We start from the raw sequence: 18,366 nt of genomic DNA, 5'->3' as shown, positions 1-18,366 counted from the left end.
CAGAGGTAGCTAACCTCCTTAGTGATGGCCACCGGTCATTTGTGTAGGATAGAGTTCCAATTTGTGGCTGTTGTCAGATGTGCCACAGTTTCTAACATTCCTACTATAGGACTCCAATACTGACAGCTGAAGTACCAGAACTACCTGTCCAATACAAAATATACATAGTCATCATGAGTGGTGGGTACACTGGATGGCAGATACATGGACTAGCAGATGTGATGTTCCAGTCAATGTGACAGCTCTGTTGTCCCTAGGGATTACATATGGTAAATGAGGCTTTTGCAGGCAGGACAGATTCAATTGGCCATTTCCCCAAGGTGGCCAGTACACACATGAGGAGAACCCTGAGAGACACACTAATTACACAAACTGTCTGCAATGAGAACAGGATATTTATTATAAAAATAATCTACTAAAAAATCTAAAACCTGACCTTTCCTAAACTAACCTATACTAACTATACTTATCATACAACTAAATTATCTAACCTATGCTAAACTTAACTTACACATAAAACACCACACTCTAAACACTGGCCCCTCCACTCCACTTAAGACACAAGAAACAAGTAGGACAACAATTACTATAACTACACATATACTAACTAATCTTATGACCTAAACAAATATATATTTTTTTGTATTTTCTTTTTATTTATTTTCCACACAAACACATATAAACCCCAACATGACCCCCACCCAACAACCCACCAATAATAATCTAAGAATATTAACCCACCCCCAGCTATACTTATCCTACTAATGGCTACACTACACTAACCTACCACTAACTACATAAAACCCAAACTAAAATATTGTACAACTTTAAAAAGGAGGGGAAGGAACTGGGAGGTGGTCCATCACAGTCTTAGTTCATTTTTGTGACTTCTTGAGCTACTTCTTTATGTATTTGAAGACTTTCCGGTCCTCTGCCAGTGCCTCCTCAAACCTGTCCAAATGCTGGAGTATAAAGGTCACGTCCCGACGTAAGTCCAGTTCCAATTGTGATGGACCAGCAGCTGGTGGTGGCAAAACTGGTGTGGGGTGGCAACTGGTGCTGCAGAGGTGGATGGGGTGGGTGCAGCTGGGAGCCCCTGCATTGAAGATGTCCCTTCTCCATCCTTCATTTTGGGTGGGTGAGTGGGCCCCTAGTGTCTGAATGCCTGCCATTTGCCAGATGCTTTCTCCTAACGGAAACGGCGTGCCATGCGCTGGTAACCTGTGTGCACCTCCAGTTTGTGGTGGTACCTTTCTGATCTGCGGTTGAGCTGACGCTGTTCCTCATTGATCATGTTGGCAGCTGTAAAATGAGGACAAGCAACCATCAGTATCAGCATTGGGTGGAGTATGTACAGATTTGTAACTTGCACTACTACAGCTGATTCCACATTTAGTCCTACACACATGCCTCTAAAAATGTGCATTGCACCTCATGGGCCTCTATATCCAACCATACAGCACCAGTATCTTGTATATGTCAGTGGGATGACGTCAAGCCATTGGAAATAGTGATGGCCCACAGCTGATAGGAACTAACAATGGACCGCTAAATATCACTCTCATCTACACTTTGAGCATCAGATGTTTCACAAAGTATAGATTTCCTGTCTCTCTGAGATGAAGGGGTTTGGGCATGCAATCCATCAGCTCAACATCCCTGGTGATACTCCAAGGCCTGAGCACCCATCATGGAGTGTAGTAGTGGGCCAATTGTTAGGGAGGATGCCAACTACAAATCTGATATTCTATGTTATAGTACATCTACATTAATGTGTCCAGGTGTAAAACCTGGCCTGAGCCTACATATCTGGTGTCCAGCTGCATTTCCCATGTTGTGGCCACATGTACAACTGATGCTACCTTGATATGAGAAAGGTTGTGCAAATCCTGACCTGCACATTCACTGTTGTCAAGACATTACAGCACTAGAGCCCCCTATCCTGTGCCATGTAGTGCTATGTGTGTTCAATTGCATGCAGATGGTGACTGTATGGATGCCCTGAAGGCCACTGCAATCGTGTCACAGCTTTGTGTGCTGCAACTGTATCCAGGAGCATCTCACACCATCAGCAGATGCATGTCAGATATCCTCACAGCACCAGCTACACACACAGCATTGCCTTCTCATGCATCTGTGATGTGACCTACAGCAGTCACAATTTATATGGTGGCTGAACCGTATTGGTTACACTGCTGACATCTGGTGTTAGGAAATTCATCGACTTTGACCTTAAATATCTTGAGTGGAGTTGTCCACACATTCTGTACACAGAATACTGCAGTTCAGGACATTATGGCACCTTGCTGTACCACCACCTCATCATCTCTGAAGGGTACTGTGGCACCTGTGGTGTGTGTATGTCTCCCACAGAATCCCCGTAGAGAGTAATGTAGTTGAAACCCAAAATGTGTCCCATCTTGTCATTGAGTGTGAACTATGTGTGGCACACATTGCAGATTATGGTGCTGTGACAAGGTTGTTAACAACAGGCATGCTATGTACATGTACAGCTGGCCTGTGATCTATGATGGCAAACATCCATAAATATGTGGTTAGCCATAACTAATCCTTTTACACACAATTCCATGCCAGCACACATTGCCCTTAGAACTACATGCATGACAATCTCATTGCACAACCCTACAACATACATGATGGGAATGTGATGGACAATTGGCAGTGCAGCACTCTGGCAAATTCACAACAAGTGGATATGCAGTATTGAATATGAGAGGGCACATCACTTTGTTGTCACCTACGCTGGCAATAATCTTGCTTCCAGTAGTCGACCCAGCAACTCTTTCCCTATAGTGCTTAGCCGGCTGCGTTGAGGGGGAGGTAGTCTTTGTGCATAGAGGGACACCTTCCAACACAAACAAATTCTACAAAGGGACTCTGCACTTTTGATGTGTGCTGCCAAATGCAGCACCCATTGAAAGAGCAAAGTATGGAAGGCACACCAACATATATGTTAGACTGTTGTGGCCTGCCAAAGCCACACCTTGGTGTGTTTGCAGGATTTGCTACAGCCTCTAGTTTATGGAAATGTGTAGGGATTGGACACCGTCTAATTGGTATGGGTTTTACTATGGCACAGCCACTGCAACACCGATTGCACACTCCTTCCACGCAAAGTACTGCATATTAAGGGACCGTATTGACAAGTTGATGTGAAGCCGCAAAATGTGTACTTAGCCCACCATGTATACACGGTACAGGGCATGGCATCCCCATAGCCTCTCAAATATAGAGGCTCCGGTGGTGCTTGGACCTCTTACACATGCCCCATGATGTCACATTCCATCCTCCTATGAATTTTTAGCATTGGTCCAGAAAACTACATCACTCATTGCATTACACTCTTCTGAGTGACTCACACCAAACCCTGGAGTAGCTAACAGGAGCCACAAAATGACACTTACTGGATGCAGTGGGGTCTTCAAATCTCACCACGTCTCCAATGGTGTAAGGGGCAGGTCCACTTATAAGACATGAATGTAGAACATTGCTTAGTATAAATCCTACTTAATGCAAATGGACAACATAGGTCAGTATAATATGCTGACTCTGAAACACAATGCACAGGTCAAATAGAACTACCAGTAGTCTGGACCCAGTGGATGTTCAGGCTTCATAACATGGCCTTGCAAAATTACAGCAAGAGGCCGATAGGACTGTAGTATTACACCACCTATTGCATCAATACTGTCCTTGTGGGCCTTAGTGCACCCCTTACTCACATCCATGTGTGTGCGTAGTCAGTATTAAGTCACAGGATGCTGGCCGTGTGGGCGAACGTCATGTTTGCATGTGAAAGCCAATGATGCACTCAGCAGGAGCTGCTACAGATCAAGGAACCTCCTACATAGTGGCCCTTCTCAAGAATTTCAATGCACAGATTTCACACCTTCACTCAGCAGCCCTGCAGAGTGTTTGGAATTCATACTTTGGAACATCTGTTGTGACACTTAGGTCTGGATTTTTCCCTTGCTAGCTAATTTTTACACACCCTTTCATGCCTTTTTAATGGCACAGGTGTCATTCATAGCTGTATAATTGGAAAGTTGTACTGTACATGCATCACAACCCTTGGGGCCATAGATATGGAAGTGTCGCAGCACCTGGTGCTGGGCCTGTTGAAGTGCGGGCCCTAGCGCACTCCTGATACCACCATATGTGCGCTATCTCCAATAGACTGTGCACCATGGTGGTAATTAGGGGGAGTAGGGTCAAAATTGCTTGACAGTAGACTGGCCCCTTACTCACATTCATGTGTCTGCTTAGTCATTATTAAGTCACAGGATGCTGGCAGTGTGGGCCAACATCATGTTTACATGTGAAGGCCAATGATGCACTCAGCAGGAGATGCTACAGATCACAGAACCTCTTACATAGGGGCCCTTCTCAAGCATTTCTATGCACAGATTTCACACCTTCACTCAGCAGCTCTACAGAGTGTTTGGAATTCATACTTTGGAACATTTGTTGTGACACTGAGGTCTGGATTTTGCCCTCCGTAACTAATTTTTACACACCCTTTCATGCCTTTTCAATGGCACAGGCGTCATTCTTAGCTGTATAATTGGAAATTTGTAATGTGCATGCATCACAGCACTTGGGGCCATAGATATGGAAGTGGCGCAGCACCTAGTGCTGGGCCTGTTAAAGTGCGGGCCCTAGCGCACCCCTGATACCGCCATGTGTGCACTGTCTCCAATAGACTGCACACCATGGTAGTAGTTAGGGGGAGTAGTGTCAAAATTATTTGACAGTAGTTTGGCTCTTTGCAGGATTAGCATCATTATTTATATTCCCAAGTTCTGCTAAGCACCCAAGGGCCCATTGACAATGTGGGAGCTTATGTCTAACGGCAGCAAAGAGAAACTTAAGAAAATCTGCCACAAACGGGGTGCAGCAGTCTCACTGACTTTTCTTTGCTAATATGGAGTCCCCCTTTGTACCAGAACGGCCCCCTTGCATACATTGTGGCAGGCACAGCCATGATGTGTGTCAAGCCTTGGGAAAGTGGTGCACTGCGTGCATTGCGCTACTTTGTACAGACTACGTGGGGTAAATGGCAGGTTAGCACCTCATTACCGTCAATCACATGACATTATGACAGCGCGAAGTTTGCGCTAGGGGAACTTACATATGCCCTTTTGTGATAGTTATGCCTGGTTCATCATAAATGTGTCCTGCATTGTCTAAATTGTACAACATTTGATCTGCAGGCCTCAAGTGGGGGAGACTCCTCATACAGGTCACAATTGACATGTTCACAACCATTACAAGCGGCACTCATACTTATCTGCAACTGTCAGTCAAATGCTTAATGCAGCCGATTGTATGGCAATGGGAGACTTACCAACACAAAAGGATGATGGACGGAGTGCTGACAATGCAAACACTCACTCCCAGTCACAGATCTGGGTTTAATCCATCGTTCTTTTGCTCACCATGCCACCCCAGTTCAGACCCAGCCACATGCAAATCAGTCTTGACCCTGTTCCTCATGGGAACAGTCCAACCCAAACTGCCAGGCCAGGTCCTCCCTGGACCGGAAACAAGCATCCTGGGACCGGTTTCAGGGTATCATCCTTCTTCAGCCAGGCTAGCTTGATTCCAGTGGCACAGTGAGCAAGGGACCCACGTCTGGGCATACCCTTCCCACTTAGATCAACATTAGTAACACAAAAGGATGGTGGACGGAGTGCTGACAATGCAAACACTCACTCCCAGTCACATATCTGGGTTTAGTCCATCATTCTTTTGCTCACCATGCCACCCCAGTTCAGACCCAGCCACATGCAAATCAGTCTTGACCCTGTTCCTCATGGGAACAGTCCAACCCGAACTGCCAGGCCAGGTCCTCCCTGGACCAGAAACAAGCATCCTGGGACTGGTTTCAGGGTATCACCCTTCTTCAGCCAGGCTAGCTTGATTCCAGAGGCACAGTGAGCAAGGGACCCACGTCTGGGCATACCCTTCCCACTTAGGGCAACATTAGTAACACAAAAGGATGATGGACGGAGTGCTGACAATGCAAACACTCACTCCCAGTCACAGATCTGGGTTTAATCCATCGTTCTTTTGCTCACCATGCCAACCCAGTTCAGACCCAGCCACATGCAAATCAGTCTTGACCCTGTTCCTCATGGGAACAGTCCAACCCGAACTGCCAGGCCAGGTCCTCCCTGGACCGGAAACAAGCATCCTGGGACCGGTTTCAGGGTATCACCCTTCTTCAGCCAGGCTAACTTGATTCCAGTGGCACAGTGAGCAAGGGACCCACGTCTGGGCATACCCTTCCCACTTAGGGCAACATTAGTAACACAAAAGGACAACAGTTCCGCCGATTTTGATTCCCAAACGATCCAGCAGATCCTGCTCCCTTGCCACCAGGTCTGCCCACCGATGCTTGAGCTGATGCTCATTGCGTCTGGTCTCGAAGATCCTCCCCAGATGGTACACAACCTTGTCCCTCCGCAGACTCCTTGCCTTGGTGGGGTAGCCCAGGATCATCCAGCCACCCAGTTGCAGCATGAGGGTCAGGTAATGGGCTACCAACCAACCAAATAAACACCCCAGTTTATAGGGAGACATTCTTCCCATCCTACCCTTCCCAGACATGACAAAAGGGTACAGGACGTTAACCAAAAAATATATCAGAAAAGAAACTTAAACCAAAAACCTACCCCAAACTCCCAAAACTAACCCAACAACTAAACTACCCCAGACAAACACCCCACAATACAATGACAAAAAAAGTACACCAATAATACAAATGACAAGTGAATAGACAATTTATACAACAAAAACACAGGACACAGCACAAGGGGCACAACAAGACCTCCAACCACGCCACAAATCCACCAGCACCTCCAAAACGCAACCACACACAGTCACAGGGGAACAGACTGTGAAATGAAAGTGAAACTACACTTATTGTACTATGCTTGCAGGCAGGATGTCCTTGTACATCACTTCCTGGGTGTGTGGGTCACGTTTTTGCATCAAGCATGTGTTTTTTTGTTGCATGGGAGTGATGCATCAATTTTTCTTCATGGTGCACTGAGAGTAGTGGCAGTGTTGAATTGCCGTTCAGGGCTTAAGCGCCATTTTCGCAACGTTGCGGTGTGGTGTTCATGCATTAGCCTCATTTTTTTGATGCAGATCAGAATAGCGTAATTTTTACCATTGTAGCCTTTGAATGCACCGTGAGTTGTTTCACATGTTATGTGGGCTGTAATACTATGTAGTGTATGTTTTTTGGCTACATGTGCAAGTCTATGCATAAATGTCACTGCGCTGTCATTGGTATGTACAACCAATACGTGTTTTTATGACGCAGCTGTAGGCACTCACTCATAATTTGTGAATATGTTCATGTGTCCTACACTGTGTCCACATGTATGTTGGCACTTGTGTGCTATGTGTTCACATATGTGTATGACTAGTGAGTAGCAGGTGGACACTGTATATCTCCATACCTACATACATATGTTTAAATTGGCCATGTGTCATACACTTGTTAAGGCATGTGTCAACCATTACATTATGTACTCAGTGTATGCAATGGACTAGGACTGCATTGGCATCACGTATCCCCTGTCAAGTTGAGTGTGCATGTGTGTCTACTCACTGGCTACCTATCGTAATTACCTAGTTATGATACAGCTACACATGTGCCATGTGTTTTCCTATGCATCTTAGTTGCTGCAGATGTTATGGACACGCGTGTTGGTGAAGAATGCTATATGCCATGCGTTTATATTGACATATGTTGTGTCGTTTGTGTCATACGTCATGACATTGCTGTGTCGAGGGGAGGTGCAAGCTCACATTGACAACTCCCTGCATAGAAAGAAGTCCTTTTAACTATTGCCTGTGTAGACACATCACTGGCACATATGTACTGTACGTCAGTACACATTTGATGGGTACATTCATACTCTCACAGGTTTTGTGACACCTATTCCACTATGTTGCTGCTAGGTTATCTTTTGTAATGAATCCATTCACATTATCATGGCTGGCCCATTATTGGAATACATTTGGCTGAGATCTTTGGGATATGTGTGCCTGCCTCCATTTGTGTTTTCTGATCTGTCAACATCATGTCAGTCATGACTGTCACATACAATGCCGTACCACTGTGTTGCAGTGTAGCATAGCTAGCAGGCCTACCCATCTACATCACTATGTGAGTGTGTATGGCAACACAAACCCATGGTTGCATGTGGAGGTGCAGGTTGATGGTGGTCCACTTCACTCTTCCCCCTGTGCACGTGCATCAAGCATCTAACATTCTCATACATTGATGTTCTCAGAGCAGTGGTGCTTGGGTTTATTGAGCTGGTATCTCTACCATTTATGATAGATAATTTCCAACTTGTGCACACCCCCTAGTGGATGGAGACATGCACAAATGTGGACATACAGACCTGTATGTGATTAATTCCAATGCAGTACGAGATGTCAGCCTTCCCCTCTCAGGTACAGAGGTCGTGTGCTTACACATGTAGGACATGTATGGATGTTTAGGAGTCCAAAGTTGTGTCCATGGTCACCCTGCTTAGGGGTTGATTGACTGCTGTGAGGTAAAGGTTAGACAAATAATATGGTTCAGATTGTATTGTTTGTGACTGTCTCCTGGTATCACACGAAGGGCAATTACCATGGTATGATGGTGGCAAACATGTCTGGGCCATGTACTAACGTGCCCACCCTCTCTGTGCATCAGTTAGAGTTTGACATGTAGACATTGGTGTCTTACAGTGTCTGTTTTGGTGTTAGTCTGGTCATTATCCCTTTTGTTTGCCATGACTGGTGAGGTATGTTTGTATCCTCCATTGCTCTCAGTCATTTGTCTGCTAGCTCCTTGTACACATCTTCTACAGCAACATTGTCAGGTGATATTGGGGCAGGATTCTACATGTGACTTGTGTAATATGGAAATAGTCTCTTCTCCTACAACTGTCAACTCAGTTGTCAATGTCCTATTGGCAATATTAGTGAGATGGAATGAGTGTCAGACACACATGACATTGCACATGCCACAGCACTTGAGTAGTCTCCACGTGACATGGCATGTAGTATCAGCACTAATTTGTGGGTATCTCAGAGCTGTACATCAACATCCACCATTGAACATGACAGTGAAATTCTCCCAGCCTGTCACAACTTAGCTGACTCTTACCATGACTGACTGATGTTGAGGTGTATAATCTCCTTAGTGCTGTATTCATCCTTTGCCAGATGCTGCTGATATGGCTGTGTCTACTCCCACTCAGTGTGATATGTGTCCCTGATTGTATATGAGAATGCTGCACATGTTCACACATGCTACACATGATTGTGATATTGGAGGCCATTACATGTATAAGAAAGTTAGTTATATTTGGTAACATGCAATGAATCTGTCATGTAAGTGACAATGAGTGGTTTCTATTGCTATGTGCTGTGTTATGTTGTTGTACGGGGCGTACTTTGTAGACATTCAGACACAGGTCAATCATTGTAGACAATGGCATACCCGTTGCTACCTAGAATGGACACCCATACATTAGTAAACATGTATTTATCATTATTAGCAGCGGGCATGTGTGAATCAAGCCTATTTGTGTGACTGGTGTGCATCCAATGTAGATGGGTGTGTCACACACTGCCTACATTCCAGTCAGACTATCATTTGGAAGATGCATTTTCCCATTGTAAATCATAGACCATACAATCTGCAATGTGTTTTTATATGGATTCAACACCCCTAGCTGCTTTATGTCAGTGCCAAGCCATTGACCATTCCCCAGCCAATGTGTATGTGCCATACATGATTTACAGTCCTCCATGTGTCAGGGATGTGGCCTATTGTAGTGCCAGTACATATTCCCATGGACACACTGTGCAGGCTCAGCTTCCAACATTGACTAATCATGGGCAATTACTGTACAAGCAACGTTACCTATGATGTCTCCCCCTTGACACACATGTACGGTGCAGGCCAAGCTACTCTCACACAGTGTTGTGACAGTGTTCAGTTCTGACATTACTTTACCTCCATTTCCTGACAGCCCATACCTTATGGATGGTGTTGTGTTGGTGAATGGCCAATTAAATTGCACATTGCCCACATGATGTAACAATATATGTAGTGGTGCATGGATCTTGACCTTTAGAAGTCATATGCCATGGATTTGGGCATCATTGATATGTGAGATGGAGTCTGTAGAACTACTTACATCACCAAAGATGTGTGTACCATACTTGTTGTTTCTGTGTTTCTGACACACTCCCTGCAGTTAGATTCACATTCCAAAATTATATGATTTGATACATGCATTGGACAGTGAGGAGACCAAGAATTGTGTTGTTGAACAAAATGTATTTGATGTGCTTACAAAGTACTTTTGTGGTTGACTATATATAAAAATTGTCAACAATTGTCTGTCTCCTGCAGACTCCTGCTGCTGTGTTTGGTAGGTCCCCCTCAAGGTCCTCATCCCCATCTTCCTCCTCATTGTGGACATCTACTTGTCCATCCCAGAGGATATTGTTATTGACACACGTTGTGCAAGATAGCACATACCAGTATGATCCTGTCATGTCCAAGCACCAGAACTGGGATTTGAGAAGGCCAAAGCTCCTCTCCACCACATTGCATGTCTTCTGATGTGCTTCATTGTAGGCACACTGTTCATTGGTATCTGAATTGGCAAATGGGGGCATGACCCACAGCTGTATGCCATAACCTTGGTCAACTGCAAAGATAAGAGGGAGAAATTTAGTGAAGAGTTGAGAGGAACCATGAATATTCCATGGCAGTAGTTGGCTACAGGTCATTCTTGGGTACTGACTCAAGGACCTGTATGTGACTATCTGGATTCCAATCTGGGTGCTCATCATGTATGTAACTTGTTATGTGTAGTCCATTTTAGTAGCAGGGTCCTCTTATTAGATGTGGCCAGCATAGTTGCCCTACAAAGCCAAACTATTCCGCCAATGTAGGCATGTAGCATTACACATGCAGTGCAACACTTAGTGGGCCTTAGTGGCAGATGGTGGTTGTGTCAACCATCCTGGCCCTCATTACATATCTGGTGTTCTCAAGTATGCCAAACTCACAGTGGCAGTTGGACTGCTGCGGTTGTGGCAGTATGACCCCTACGTTATGACCATGGTGGAGCCACCACGTTTGGACCACCAACATTGCCAAGTTACCACCAGCCTTGCCTGGCATTCTCAGTGGTCTTAATCTGCCAGGGCAGTGCGGCAAGCAGCGCAGGCTATAGATTTGGACTCCCAAATCTCGCAGCCTTTCCATAGCGGTTCCACTGCCATGCAGGAGCTGGTGGAATGGGGGTGTCAGATGCCCCCTTGAGGCCCCTGCACTGGGCATGCACTTGACATGGGCAGTGCCGGGTCCCACATGGACAGTCCTGTAGCACTTTCCAATGCACAAATTACATTCAGTAATAACCGCTACCGGTGTAGCTGCACCCACCACAGCACCACATTGCAGCTGGATCACTTACAAACCGGCTGCAATGTTTTGGCCCTCTTCCCAGCTGGGTCGTGTATGGAAAATTATGTTTCCACTGACGGGCCCAGCAGTGAACTTCTAATTGGGCCAGCAGGGTTTACACCACAATGGCGGTCTAACTGTGATGGAAGTTTAACAAGCAGCCTCTGCCAGACAACAAGCTCATGATGAGTGTCCAGGTGTCCAAGGTGTGTATCATGTTGTAGCATGATGATCACATTTGATACCGGTGTATTTCCTATCTTCTTAGTAATTGGATTTTCTGCCAGACTTGCTACACATGCACAGTGCAGACCTTAGGAGGGTGCCCTCCTACGTTTCTGGAAGGTCACTTAGTACACTGCATGTATGGCCAGTCATGTCCTCCATACTCATTCAGGGGTCTATTGTGGCATTCACGTACATTCCAGTTTAGCAGTGACTCTGCTCCATGGTGTACTATTGTTAGACTACAGTACAGGCATGGGGTGCTAAGTGGGGCATGTGAAGTGTCAGTTGTGTCACCATTTCTCATGATTCTGCCCCACTGCCTATAATGGCAGGTACATTAGTCTTCTGATGTGTGCAATTCGATGCATTCAACAGATGTATGTGCAGCCTACAGGTATGATTTTCTTTTTTTTTTAACACTTGTATTTTATTGGCATTTCACCTTATGCGATCGGAGCACGATACATTTCTTTTAACCAGTACATATTTTTACAGTAATGTAAGTAGTTACATTCTTGACTTACAGCATTTTTACCCCATGTACTGCTTATTGCATGTATTATCTTTAAAAAGATACCACTCCTCTGCTGACGTGTTTGATGTTAATAAACTGTTCAGGAGAACAGGTTAGAAACTGTGGTGGGAGAGTACTAAGACATAAGTGAGCATGCAGTATATGACCAGTGTACAGTTTTCCATCTGGTTAATATATGCCATCCAAGGAACACTAATCAACTTCTCTATTTGAGTCAAAAGGAACCATGGAATAAACCAAAGATATAATAAACTGGTAGTTTGCCCTTGGTCTTTGCATGTGTGCAAACAATCAGTTTAACAGCATCAAAATTACGTTACATCACTTATGTAGTATCGTTTAAGCATTCTGTGGGGCTGTTTTCCTAAGAGAGTGTGGGTGAGGTATCAGTTCATTTATGTATCAATTTCTTTCAAGTCTTTTAGCTGTCCTAAGATCTCCTGTCCATCGGCTCACTCCTATTGAGTGGTCGTATTGCTCCCTGTGTCACCCTCCGAATCTGACTCTACTCTCGCAGTAGTGTTTTCCCAACTATCGATGACCTCTTTCCACAACAGGGCTATCGGCCTGCGCTTCATCCCTCTACTTTCTTCCCTTCTCAGAGCTTTCTTCTCCGCCCTACCCCATCTCGCTACATCTAATGTCCAGGCTAACAAGCTGGGTCCCTTAGTATGTTTCCATGCTAACAACACTCTCTGCTTAGCCAGCACAAGGGCCAGGTCCGCAAATCTGTTACCAATTTTTTGGGGGCATGGTCTACCAAACAACCCTAGCAGGCATGTCTCTATTGTGTTCTTTAGTCGTCTGCTCAGCATGTGGTTAATTTTTTGTATGACCCCCCTCCCAGAATTCTTGCAGCTGTGAGCATCCCCATGTCATATGATCGAATCCTACTTCAGGCAAGTGGCATCATTGGCAACCTATGTCATGTGCTCCGTATATGAGCCTTAATCGATGGGGGGGGGGTAAGGTAAGTCCTATGTGTGTAGTTATACTGTATGTATTTTAGTCTGGTGTTTCAGGAGACCGAGGGTGCATACACCAAAACTCTATTCCAATCTGCATCAGTGAGGGGCCTATTTAAGTCTACCTCCCACTTAGCCTGGAGAGCATCTAGCGGTCTATGTACCATTCCCAATAGCGCCTTATGCAGCCAGGAGCCCAAGTGTGAACCATATCCAATGGACAGCATAGTTTGTAAAACCCTGTGTGTAGGTGGCTTGCCCTCCACCTCTCTCCAGAGGTCCTGAATAACCCCCACCACTGCCTTCTAAGTCAAAAACTGCTCACAAGGCAGTCTGGTCTGGTCCACGAGGTCCCCGAACGGGATCAGCATTCCCTGGCAATACAACACGCCTAGTGTATGTAATTCTATAGCCGTACAGCAGTTACGTTGTCTTATTGTAGAGCAGGAGGGTAGGTCTCCATGAGGTATCCCCACCAGTGGTGTAGCTGGTGCATAGGGTATCCCAGTTTTTGTTTTCCTGAGAACTCTCTGCCAATTGGTCAGGGCTGTTGCTAGTAATATACCCTACCTGGGCTTTGCGGTTTAGGCGTAAGCATCCCGGCTACAAGTCCACTGCAACTGGGGTTCCCCCATCAGCCTTCAGTTCCATAAGTCCACCCCCACTGAGCCAACACGCAGGCCATTATAACTGAGCCGCTAAGAAATAAAGCTCAAAATCCGGTACTCCAAGCCCTCCAGCCTCAGGAGGTAGGCGGAGAGTGGCCAGGGCCACCCGATGCTATCCGCCATCCAACAGCAATTCCCTAAGAAGCGCGTCTAATGGATGAAACCAAGAGGCCAGCAGTGTAATGAGTAGGTTAGTAAAGTAATACAGCAGCCTGGGATGCATCACAATTTTAATGAGCAATACGCGTGCCATAGTAGGCAAGAAAAGGGAGCACCAGAAGGTGACGTTAGACCGCAATGTTCGAAGTGCTTTTCCCAGGTTGCCCTCCCTGATATCCTGCAACTTGTGATAGATCTGGATACCCAGATAGCAGAATGTAAGTGGAGCCCACGCCACCTACTCAGGGCAAGAATCCAGGTGACTCACTCCACGAGTCATCAGGAAGACACAAGTCTGTCTTCTATTTAACCGGAGGCCAGAGCAGACCCCAAATTCGTCCAGCAATTTAAACACTAGAGGCAGTGTTGCTGGACCGTTTTTAAGGTAAATAAAGAGGTTGTCTGCGTTTAGGGAAATTATGTGAAACTGTCCACGTCGACATAGTCCCCATTCTGGAGCCGTATCCCAGAGTCTCCCCACCAGCGGTTCTAGGCGATGGCAAACAACAACTGCAATAAAGGGCACCCCTATCCGGTTCCTCTGTATATGTCATAGCTACAAGAGATCATCCGTCCTGTCTTAACATGCGCAGTAGGGTTTGTATAAAGTAACCTAACCCAATCGCCCCAAGCATTGCCCATACTCATCCTCAACATGGTAGCCCCTAGGAAATCCCAGCTCATAGTGTTGAAGGTTTTTTCAAGATCCACCGACATAATCATTGCCGCCGGATCAGCGGGGTGAAGATCATAGTAAAGCAGGGAATTCAATCTAGGGAGGTTGTTGGAGGTGCTACGGGCTTAAATGAACCCATTCTGATCTTCGTGTATGAGGTTATTCATATAAGGTAGCAATATCATGGTGAGTGTCTTACTAAGGATTTTAAAATCGGTGTTAAGCATGGACAAGGGCCAGAAATCGGTAACACTCTTATCGATTTGCTTAGATTTGGTTAAGGGGATCACCATGGCCTCCCTGGACGTGGCCGGCAACATCATGATTTCACAGGCTTCGGTGTACATCTCCACCAGTCTTGGTCCCAGGACTTCACAGCCCAATTTATAGAACTCTGATGACAAGCCATCAGCACCTGTTGTATACCGTTTGCTAATGTTTTAATGGCTGTCTTGACCTCTCCCACCGATATTTAGGCACCTAATGCATCCCTGTCTGTATGAGAGAGGACACTCTGAGGTAGTGCAGACAAAAAGTCCTCCCTTTTGTCAGATAAATTCACGAGCAGGGGACCGTACAAAGATTTAGAATAAGCTGTGAACTCATCACTGATCTGGGTAGGCGCATAGATGGTGTCACCCTCCCTGGTCGTCAGACAAGTGATCGGTGGCCCTCCAGCCTTCGCGCGAACCAACCATGCCAGTAGCCTTCCCGCCTTTCCTTCTTCTTCATGCACTTTGGCTATATATGTCTTGTAGTCATGGCACCTAAGACGTTCTAGCACAATCCTATACTTCTCCCTGTGCTCCAGTAATTTCGCCTGTGTTTCTGGGGTGCCATCAAGGTCATTATCATGTTGGTGCAGGTCGTCTTCCAAACGCAAGATGTCCTGTTCAAGGTCTCGTCTGATACCCACAGTCTGCCTAAGGCAATGACCCCGTACTACCACCTTTAAGCCTCCTATTCGACGCCTCCGCTGGACATCGACCCCGGATTTAACGCCAGGTATTGTGTCAACATGTTGAGCAACGCTACTCGGCAGACGTCATCCTCTAACGTTACTGGGTGTAAACGCCAAGTCGGGACGGGATGGCGAGCCTCTATCGTGGTCAGATGGATCAACAGAGGGCTGTGATCAGATAGAGTTCAGCCCAAGTGTTCCGCTTGTGTAACCGTACCTCTAAGGGAGGCTGAGCAGAGGATTCGGTCTATTCTGGTGTGTACTTGGTAAAGGTGTGAGTAATATGAGTAGTCCCTACCAAGAGGGTTCTGAAGGCGCCAGACATCTACCATATTCTAATGGAACATGCAGGTCAACATACCCCCTCCACTTCAACAGTTGCCGCCCCTCGGAGCAGTGGGGTTGATCGGTCCAGATCGGGGTCTAACACTCCATTAAAGTCCCCTTAAAGGAGAAATAGAACATTAGTAAATTGCGCTAGCCTGGCAGATAAAGAATGTAGGAAGTGGAGCTGGTCTTGATTCAGGGAGTAGACACTACCCAGAACCAGTGGTCTATCATAGAGTCGTCCCTCTACTAAAACATAATTACCCTCCTTATCCACATCAATGGTACAGGCCTCAAAGGGTAACCCCACTTTTATACATATTGCTGCTCCCCTTGCAAAGGCAGAATATGTAGTTGCAAACAGTTGTCCTTGCCAACGCCTTTGGAACTGGCCTGTTTCTACCTGGGTGAGGTGTGATTCCTGCAACATGGCAATATGTATCCTCCTTCATTTCATGTATGAAAGGATCCTGTGGCACTTTGCTATCGAACCCATGCCCCGGACATTCCAATACATTATTTTAGAAGGGAGGTGTGTTGCAGCCATACCATCAAAGAGAATTATCAGGGAACATGTACCTCACCCCTTCACAATTCCCCACACGGCACTTTCAATAGTACGTTACGTATTCCTAAGTGACCACGTTCTAAAACAAGCAATACAAACAACCCCCAGCTCTCCATCCCAAGAGCAGACAAGCAACTGCTGACCACCCAAACCATGGAAACCATTATATAAAAATGTTGTATCATCATCCAACTGGATTATCCGGTGGTTGATCTGGGGGCCGGCATCAGGAGCATAAGGGCGATCTGTCCGAGCCCTGGTCGGCCTGCATCAATAGTTCATAAACCAATCATGACTGAAGGTAGGGCCCTGTGGATTCAAACAATGTCATCCGACGTCTGGGGTATCACGTGGGGGCGTTCCTCCATTACACTGACTGCAGAATCTACATCGGAGGAGTCCTCCCTGTCCAAAGGCTCAGGTCCTGACCCTAGATCTTCATCTGAGCCTCTCGCCTCCGTCAGGGCCTGGAGCGCTGCCCTCTTCCCCTGGTGAGCCTGTTGCAGTGTGGGCTTTGTCACTTGTTGGCCGCCCGTGGAATCTTGTGGGTGTCTCTCTTGCCACATCGCCGAGGTGGTTTGTGTTCCATATGCTTGGCGCCCATTGTGCCTGCGCGATATGACTCGAGCCAAGTCCATGCTTCATCAGGTTCCTGAAAAAAGTGGGCCGCATCATGGAGGATAATCTTCAGCTTAGAGGGGAACAACAGAAAGTAACTGAGCCTCTCCACTTGTAGGACTCATTTTACCCCCATGAAGGTGGCTCGCCGAGATTGGACCCCCATCGCGAAGTCCGGAAATATGGTGGCACGGCCTCCTTCCACCTGTAATGGGCCCGCTTTGTGGGCTCTCTGCAGTAGCAGGTCTCGGTCCCAGTAATGTAGGAGTTTTGTTACTATTGGTCGGGGCGGCCTTCCCAGCTCTGGTCTACAAGTCAGGACCCGATGTGCTCTTTCCAACGCAAAAAACGGTGTGAGGGGTCTCTCTCCCATAAGCGTGCGCAGCCAAGACTTCATATAGGTCACTGCATCAGGTCCCTCCACGCCCTCCGGCATTCCAACTATATGCATGTTATTGCACCGACTGCAGCCCTCCGGATCCTCAGCACGGTGCCCCAGTCTCTGGATCTGTTCGGAAAGGTGGGTAACCTGGACTCGAAGGGCCTGGTGCGCAAGTTGCAGATCCTCCAGAGTTGTTTCAGTGGCTTTCACCTTATCAACCAGTTGGCTTACTTCAGCTGAGACCTTTCCAATCTCCTGGCTCAAAGTCAGTTTGGTATCCTCAATCGCCCCTAGGATCCTATTCAGGGTATCTTGCATAGTGGTAGGCATTAGGTTCTCCCGAGTGTCATTATTTGTCAGTTGGCAAGCAGGCGCCAGAGCCGTCAGGGGTGCCCCGGCGATTTAGGTCTGGGTTTCCCATAGTCAGCATAGATCCGTAAATAGTTGGAGCTCACAGCAATCTCCCCCACGTCTAACGTCCAATGGAGTGGAGTGACCCCTCAGCGCAGGGCTCCAGCAGCTACCTGTCCTGTAGGCCGCCTGTGCGACGAGAGAGCTCTCCAGTTAGGCCCAATAGAAGTGAGACAAGCTTGTGTTTCCACTAGCCTCCAAGCAGATGTTGTCGCAATGTCCCATCCCACGCTCCAGAAGGCCCCATCAGGCAGGCCTCTAGCAGTTTTCCATCCCCATGGTCGCTCCGAGCAACGCCTGCAGGCCCACAAATCAGGAGCCAACTATGGTCCAATGTGCCATCA

The sequence above is a fragment of the Pleurodeles waltl genome, chromosome 11, assembly GCF_031143425.1.
Source record: "Pleurodeles waltl isolate 20211129_DDA chromosome 11, aPleWal1.hap1.20221129, whole genome shotgun sequence".
NCBI lineage: Eukaryota > Metazoa > Chordata > Amphibia > Caudata > Salamandridae > Pleurodeles > Pleurodeles waltl.
Note: the sequence above shows the minus strand (reverse complement) of the source record.